This window comes from Mus caroli, chromosome 3, assembly GCF_900094665.2.
Source record: "Mus caroli chromosome 3, CAROLI_EIJ_v1.1, whole genome shotgun sequence".
Taxonomy (NCBI): domain Eukaryota; kingdom Metazoa; phylum Chordata; class Mammalia; order Rodentia; family Muridae; genus Mus; species Mus caroli.
In genome coordinates this window covers 65,620,146-65,629,362 of record NC_034572.1, presented here as the reverse complement: position 1 = coordinate 65,629,362, position 9,217 = coordinate 65,620,146, and positions in this window count along the sequence as shown.

Here is a 9,217-nt window from a genome sequence, read left to right as displayed (position 1 = left end):
GCCATCACTGGAAAGAGAGGCCCATTGGACTTGCCAACTATATATGCCCCAGTACAGGGGAATGCCAGGGCCAAAGGGTGGGGGTGGGTGGGTGGGGGACTGGGGGTGTGTGTATTGGGGACTTTTTGGGTAGCATTGGAAATTTAATTGAGGAAAATACCTAATAATAATAAAAAAGAATTTTGTGTGCTATTCACACTTTCTTGATGATTAGTGTGGTTGCGTGTTTTCTTATATGTTTGTTTGTAAAATGCTTACATTCCTTTGAGGAAATATATTCTCATATATTTTGTTAAGTTTATTACTCATTTTTAAAATTGTTTTGTGTGTCTTCTGGGCATGAGTAAGGGGTGCTTGTGTTCCTGAATTCCCACAGGAAGGTCATTGTAGGATGTCATTGGTTGTTTCTTCCTTTATTGCTCTCTGCCTTAATTCCCTGAGTTGCAGTCTCCCACTGAACTGAAATGTCTCCATTTCCTCTAGGCTGGATGGCCAGTGAGGTTTTGAAATCCTTATTTTTCTGTTCTGGAATTCTTGGAATTTCAAGTAAATTAAATCAGTCCTGATTATTTACTTCAGTGATGGAGATTTGAACTCAGGCCCTTATGCCTGGACTCATGAGAGCATACACATTCTGTTTCTCATTGGGCCATTTTTTTTCCATATTCATTTTGTTTATATTTAAGTTCTTAAATTTGATCATTAAACATTGACAACAAATACATGCCATTGTATTTAGTTGTCTGTTCTCAGTATTAAAGGAGTAAATTCTAATTTTATATCAAAATACAAAGCTACACAGGTACTTAGGACAGTTACTTACATAACTTGAGTTCCGAACATTATAATATACTGCCCAAAATGTCCAGACCTTGCCAATCTATAATTTCTAATTTTCTTTGCTTTACTTTTCAGAGGAAAGTAGCTTGTTACAATTAGTTATATATATATATATATATATATATATATATATTTAAGTTTACAGTGATATTATCTTTTATACTTCAATTCTCTATTCTGTTCAGGTTGAAAAGTGTGGAAATATTTCACATTAAAGGCATAGTCAATCATATAATTGCATACTTCATCTTCACTCGATGTTTCCACATATCAAATTACTAAGGGACAACAAATTTTCTGGAAGTCTAAATGTATTACTAGCATTTATAACTTGTTTAGATTATGTTCTCTGAGTTGAGATTGTGTTGGTAAACACAGCCTTAAATTTCAAATTCCACAACAATGCTATAGTGAACCCAGCATGTATATTCTGTAGTTTTTATCCTGCAGGTATTATGTTTCGAGATTTGGGGATATTTACAAACATTTTGAACTTTCCAATTTTTGAAGAGCTTAGGAATCCAAAGATTGGCTGTAAGTATCTGAATCTGTCTCAGTCAGCTATTGTCAACTATTGGACTGAGGTCGTGAACTTCTATGGAAGAATTTGCAGAAGGACTGAAGGAGCTGAAGATGATGGCCATCCCATAGAAAGAGCAATGGTATCAACTAATGTGGATGCCTCAGAGCTTCCAGAGACTGAGCCACCAACCAGAGAGAGCTGGTCCATGGCCCCTGCTATGTATGTAGCAGAAGATTGCCTGGTGTGACCTCAGTGGAAATGTATGTGGATGCACTTGATCCTGTAGAAACCTGATGCCACGGGAAAGAGGGATACTAGAGGGGTGGGGTGGAAATGGGTGGGTAGGTGGGGGAGCATCCTTTCAGAAGCAAAGGGTTCAACGATTACAATTTTGTTTTTACCAGTTTTGCTAAGAAACAGCAACAACAGCAGAGTTGATTAGGAAAAATGAAGAAGAAAAAGTGCAAAAAGAGAAGACACACAGGAGGTGGTGGCTGCTTTCTAGATGCTGATCCTGAGGGCCGTGCTGACCATGACCACCACCTCGTAGTTGCAGAAAGCCCTAGGTGTAATGATAGTGTAATCATTTTGAAGTGTATGCATTACTATATCAAGGAGTTAGGTATCTTGCATGAATGCTCTCTTCTGTGTTTAGGTGTTCTATGCCACTCTTGCTGTGGAACTGAAGTGCATGTAGAAAAGACCTTTGACTGTATGAATCTTTACCACACTTGTGAAAATGATACAATTTGGTTTATGCACANTGTAATATTTCTGCAGGCATCATCCAAAATTCCCCACAGACAAGGCTTTCNTCCCCATTAGATGTGGCCTCAGCTGACATCTGCGACTGTTCTATTAAATTGCTGCCAGAGTTTTTACATCCAGTTACCTCCACTTTCTAGGGCATATTCTCTACTAATGTTACTCAAAACCAATTTTTACTTCATACAGGTGTTTTATGCAATGGCAATTAAAGTTTTTCTTCCACATTAAAAAAAAAAAAAAAAAGAAGCAAAGGGAAGTAAGAATGAGGTGAAGAACTCATAGAGGAGCAACCAGGAAGGGAGGCCACATTTGAAATGTAAATAAACAAAATATTTAATAAAAAATATCCTCACAACACTAACAAAAAAAAACTTTTGAAATCAAATAATATTTAAAAATTTTCTTGGCCCTCCACATTTTTATTTAATTAAAAAGATCAGTATTTTAAAGCAATTAAATAACTTAATAAAATATACTTAAATAACTATTGAAAAATTGTATTTTATTAATAGGATATTTTGAAAATTATAGTCATGTATAATCTAAAATTATTATAAATTTTGCCTTGATTGTTATTTTATCATTTTTGGAAACATTTTTATATACTCTATAAAGATGTATTCATTTTGATTTTAGATAATTACATTTAAAAAGTATAAAAATTTTAATAGATTAGCATTACCAATTCCTCACTTGTTAAATGTGCTTAATGTTTTATTTTAAAAATATTTTATTGTACAAGTTACATTATAGTAATTATAAATTATAGGGTTTTGTTGTAATTTTTAAACTTAAGCATTTTAAGGAAAATTTAGGCACTCAAAAAATGGGTCAGTAGCCCATATTGTTCTTTTCAGTGGACTTAGATTAAATTCCCATTACCAATTTAGTCATGTTCATAATATCCCTTGAGCTCAGACATGTATGATGTCTATGGCCTCTACATACTTCAGCACTTACTTGCATACACTTATACACAGACACATACATGCACATGATTAAAGAAAATACATCATTAAAAGTTAATTCTTCTGATAACAATAAATAGAAGTGAATTATTAAGGCAGAATTTACAGGTAATGACTTATTTATTTTTGATAACTTTTAACTGGGATATGCGAATGAAAATATTGATACTATTTTTATACTCAAACTAAAATCTTCAAAGTTACCTTTGTAAAATTGATTAGAAATTATAAATAGGGTTGGACTTTTACCTTGCTTAACAGGAGTGAGGCTTTTGTTAGAATTTTCAGTATTACATTAATATACCCCCACCCCCCCCACAAACACAAGTGCATACACATGCAAACCCATACACCTCCACCCAAACATGAAATTCAAATTAACCTTGAAATCTTACATTTCTAACATTGTTTTTCTCTTTCACATGTGACTTCTATACATTTCTACTTTCGCTGGTTAATTCTATGAAATATAATTGTGGAAGGTCAAAAAATCTAGTACCAATTAAAATTGATAGAACATTTTAATAAAATTGATAGAATTTTTATTAATCCAGTAGGATGACATTCTATAATTATTAAGGTGAGGAGACACGGAGAGTAGATTCTTGATATATCTATACAATTATGATTTTGTTCAGTAAGTAGATTTTGTGTATTGGACCAAGAAAGAAAACAAAGAGGCCCAGGTATAGGTAAGAAAAAAAAATGTTTCTGTTTGAACATGCTGTGCTTGTGAATGTTATTAGATATTGGAATGCGGTTTTATGGTCAAAGCAGTCTGAATATCATAAAGAAAGTCCCTGGGATTCCTAGAAAGCCATGGGAGTCACCAGTGCATAGGCAATGTATTAACATGAATAGTAAAACAAGTAAGAAAATGGTTTTGAATAGGAGAAAGAATACATAATAAGGCAGAATATTTTCTTTCATAAATATGCCCAGGAGAAGCCTGTTCTTTATTAAATGACTTCAGATTTCATTTGTTATAATTAAATCAGGATGTTAGCTAGCTTTCTTTCACTGAGACAAATACCTGTAAAAATCATTTTTATTGGATATTTTCCTTATTTACATTTCAAATGTTATCCCCTTTCTTGGTTCCCTGCTCCCTGAATTCCCCTCTCCCATACCCCTCCTCCTGCTTCTATTAGAGTGAGCCCCTACCCCCCCCACTCCTGCCTCTCTGCCCTGGTATTCCCCTAAACTAGGGCATCAAGACTTCACAGGACCAAGGGGCTTTCCTCCCATTGAAGCCAAGCAAGGTCGTCTTCTGCAACATATCTGTCTGGAGCCATGGGTCCCTCCATGTATACTCTTTGGTTGGTAGTTTTGTCCCTAGGAGTTCTGTGGAGTCTGGTTGGATGATATTCTTGTTCTTCCTATGGAGTTGCAAACCCCTTCAGCTCTTTCAGACCTTTCTCTAGCTCCTCCATGGTGTCTAGGGACACCATGCATAATCCAATGGTTGGCTGTGAGTATCCTGCTTTGTATTTTTCAGGATCTTTAAGAGCCTCTCAGGAGACAGCTATATCAGGCTCCTCTCAGCAAGCACTTCTTGGCATCCACAATAGTGTCTGGGTTTGGAGACTGTATATGGGATGGATCCCCAGGTGGGACAGTCCCTGGATTGATTTTCCTTCAGTCCCTGCTCAAAATGTCTCCATATTTGTTCCCTTGAGTATTTCCTTCCCCTTCTAGGAAGGACTGAAGTATTGACACTTTGGTCTTCTTTCTTCCTGAGCTTCATGAGTTTGGTGAATTGTATTTTGGGTATTCTTCGTGCTGTTGAACTAATATCCACTTATCAGTGAGTTCATACCATGTGTGTAGTTTTGTTATTGGGTTATCTCACCCAGGATGATATCTTTTAATTCCATCCACTTGTCTATGAATTACATGAATTCATTCTTTTTAATAGGTGAGTAGTACTTCATTGTGTAAATGTACTGCATTTTCTGTATCCATTTCTCTGTTGAAGGACATCTGGGTTCTTCCTAGCTTTTGGCTATTATAAATAAGGCTGCTACGAACTTAGTGAGCATGTTTCCTTATTAAACGTTGGATCTTCTTTGGTGTGTGTGCCCAGGAGTGGTATTTTTGGATCCTCAAGTAATACTATGTTCAATTTTCTGAGGAACCATCAAACTGATTTCCACAGTGGTTAAACCAGCTTGCAAACCCAACAGCAATGGAAGAGTGTTTCTCTTCCTTCACATCCTCTCCAATATCTGCTGTTACCTGAGTTTTTGATATTAGCAATTCTCCTTGGTGTGAGGTGGAATCTCAGGGTTATTTTGATTTGCATTTCCCTGATGACTATGGGTGTTGAACATTTCTTTAGGCGCATCTTGTCCATTCAGTATTCCTCCATTTTGAGTTCTTTGTTTAGCTCTGTATCCCAGTTTAGTAGGGTTATTTGATTTTCTGGAGTTTAATTTACTGAGATGTCTGTATATATTGGATATTAGCCCTCTATCAGATGTATGGTTGGTAAAGATATTTTCCCAAACTGTTGGCTGTCATTTTGTCCTATTGAGAGTGTGTTTGCCTTATAGAAGATTGGAATTTTATGATATCCCATGAACAATTCTAAAAAATGATCCATCATGAACAAGTAGACTTTATCCTAAGGATGCAGGTATGGTTCAATAAATGGAAACCAAAAAAAAAAAAAAAACAAACTCAAAAAAAAAAAAAAAAAAACAACAACCAAGGATTATCTCACTAGATACTGACAAAGCATTTGAAAAAATTCAACACCCCTTCATCGTTGATATCTTGGAGAAATCAGGAATTCATGGTGCATACTTAAACATAGTAAACACACAGCAATTCAGTAGCTAACATAAAATATTGAAATAAAGCAATCCCACTAACATCCTTTTATTCAATATAGTACTGGAAGTCCTAGGCAGAGCAATTATGCAACAAAAGGAGATCAAAGAGATACTTATTGTAAAAGAAATAGTCAAAATATCACTATTTGCAGATGATATGATAGTACCCTTAAGTGACCCCCAAACTTCCACCAGAGAACTCTTAAACCTGATAAATAACTTCAGCAAAGTGGGGCTGAATATAAAATTAACTCAAACAAATCAGTAGCCTTTTTATACTCAAATGATAATCAGGCTGAGAAAGAATTTATGGAAATGACACCCTTCACTATAGTCACAAATAATATAAAATACCTTGGTGTGACTCTAATCAAGTAAGTGAAAGAACTGTATGATAAGAACTTCAAGTCTCTGAAGAAAGAAATTGAAGATGATCTCAGAAGATGGAAAGATCTCCCATGCTCATGGATTAGCAAAATTAATGTAATAAAAATGGCCAACTTGCCAAAAGCAATCTACAAATTGAATGCAATCTCTATCAAAATTCCAACTCAATTCTTCATAGAGTTAAAAAGAACAATTTGCAAATTGATCTGGAATAACAAAAAACATAGTATAGCGAAACCTATTCTCAAAAATAAAAGGACTTCTGGGGGGATCACCATCACTGACCTCAAGCTGTATTGCAGAGCAATAGTGACAAAAACTGTATGATACTGGTGGTACAGAGACAGGCAGAAATATCAATGGAATAGAATTAAAGACCCAGAATTGAACCCACACACATGGTTACTTGATCTTTGTTGACAAAGGAGCTAAAATCATCCAGTGGAAAAAAGACAGCATTTTCAACAAATACTGCTTGTTCAACTGGTGGTCAGTATGTAGAAAAATGCACATTGATCCATTCTTATTTCCTTGTGCAAAGCTCAAGTCCAAGTGGATCAAGAACCTGCACATAAAACTAGATACACTGAAACTATAGAAGAGAAAATGGGGGATAGTCTTGAACAATGGGCACAAGGGAAAATTTCCTGCAGAGAACACCAATGTCTTATGCTCTATTATCAATAATAGACAAATGGTGCCTCCTAAAATTGTTAAAATCAATTTAATAGATGCAAGATACATTTTGACAGATAGCACCATCCAGTACAAATGAGACAGAGTGAAAAGGGGAGACAAAGTGGACAGAAGAGGGTTAGAATGAGGCCACAGCATGGTATATTCCATAATGATATGCCCTCAGGAACACAGTGCCTTGAAAGAGATCCTATTTGTTACATTTTGTCCCTTCATCTAAAGCTCATGAATTATAAATCTACCATTGGATTAATCCTTTGATGAGATCAGAGCCCTCATGAACCAGCTGTTCCACAATGTATATTTTGAGTATCAGTATCCAGAAGATCAAGCCTATAATATGTGAAACTGGGAAGAGTCTTTTCTGTTGTACTTAGCAAGGGAAGTTTCAATGGATCTCTGGGAGACAAAAACAAATTCTAAACTACAAACTATGTGAGGTTGTGCTGGAGAAAGATATCTAGACTAGATCTACAATTTGCAAAACACATGAAACTCAAGAAGAATGAAGACCAAAGTGTGGACACTTTGCGCCTTATTAGAATTGGGAACAAAACACTCATGGAAGGAGTTACAGATACAAAGTTTGGAGCTGAGACAAAAGGATGGACCATCTAGAGACTGCCATATTCGGGGATCCATCCCATAATCAGCTTCCAAATGCTGACACGATTGCATACACTAGCAAGTTTGCTGAAAGGACCCAGGATGCTCACAGTCAGCTATTGGATGGATCACAGGGACCCCAATGGAAGAGCTAGAGAAAGTACCCAAGGAGCTAAAGGAATCTGCAACCCAATAGGCAGAACAACAATATGAACTAACCAGTATCCCCTGGAGCTTGTGTCTCTAGCTGCATATGTATCAGAAGTTGGCCTAGTCGGCCATCATTGGAAAGAGAGGCTCATTGGGCTTGCTAACTTTATATGCCTCAGTACAGGGGAATGCCAGGGCCAGGAAGTGGGAATGGGTTGGTAGGGGAGTGTGTGTGTGTGTGTGTGTGTGTGTGTGTGTGTGTGTGTGTGGAGGGTATGGGGGACTTTTTGGATAGCATTGGAAATGTAAATGAAGAAAACACCTAATTAACAATTAGATATCTAGACTACTGTTTTTGGAGGTATGGGGAGGGAACAACATTGTTGTTACAAAGAAGGAAAGAATAATGTCCTTTTTCTGAGGATCTATAATCCTGTTTAAAGTATCCTTACATGAAAGTGGTAAAGTTGAGAAAAATATAGCAGTTAAAATTATTTTGAAGCAGGAGCTATAGTCCTAAACTGGATTACATCCTTCTGTTTCAATTTAATGAGTGTGGGTCTGTTGCAAATGCAGATTAGAAGTTTCCCAACTGGGATAAAAACATTTTCTACTGAAAAATATACTTTGTAATCCCCAAACTCTCTAAAGGACTTGTTTTAGGCTTTGATAGAAGACCTGGAAATTTTCATACACTTTTTACATTTTTTTCTTCTTTTTGCCTTTCTAGATATATAATAAAGAGCAAAAATGCAGGTGTATGCTCCAAGAAATTGTCTTCTAGATATGACTGGAAAATTTTACTCACGAAATCTTAGCCATATGGTTGTATGAACTAGAAAGAATGAAAATACCAGCTAACATACCAGTGTGGATGGGAGAAATCTATCAAGGCCCTACCCTGGATAAAGAACTAGAAGCAATTAATGACCAGTGAAAGAGACCCAGTAACCTCCAGGTATGAGCTCTAACTGATAATCTAAACATAAGAAATCAAGCCTAAATTCTTATAAATTCTAGCAGAGCCTCTGAGGTGGCTCCATTTTCGGCCTCAGACAACCTGCCACCTTCCTGGTCAGAGTACAGGTGTCTGCCCGGCCCGAGAGGCTTCTGCCTCAGGTTCCGCAGGAGCCACCTTGGTTCTGGGACTCCACGGAAAGTAGTCTACACAGGTGAGAGTGTGGACTACTGAAACAACGGCTTCTGAGACAGGCCAAAGCAACACAGCTTCTGGGAAAGATCCTATTTTGGGCCTTCATCTTCTGCCAGGAGGAGGTCCAAACACCAGATAACTGTGCACCTTCCCTGAAAGAGGNGACCTTGCCTGCAGAGACTGCTCTGACCACTGAAACTCAGAGGAGAGAACTAGTCTCCAAGGTCTGCTCATAGNGGGTAACAAAATCACCAGAGGAACAATCTCTAAACAGAGACAACTATAACAA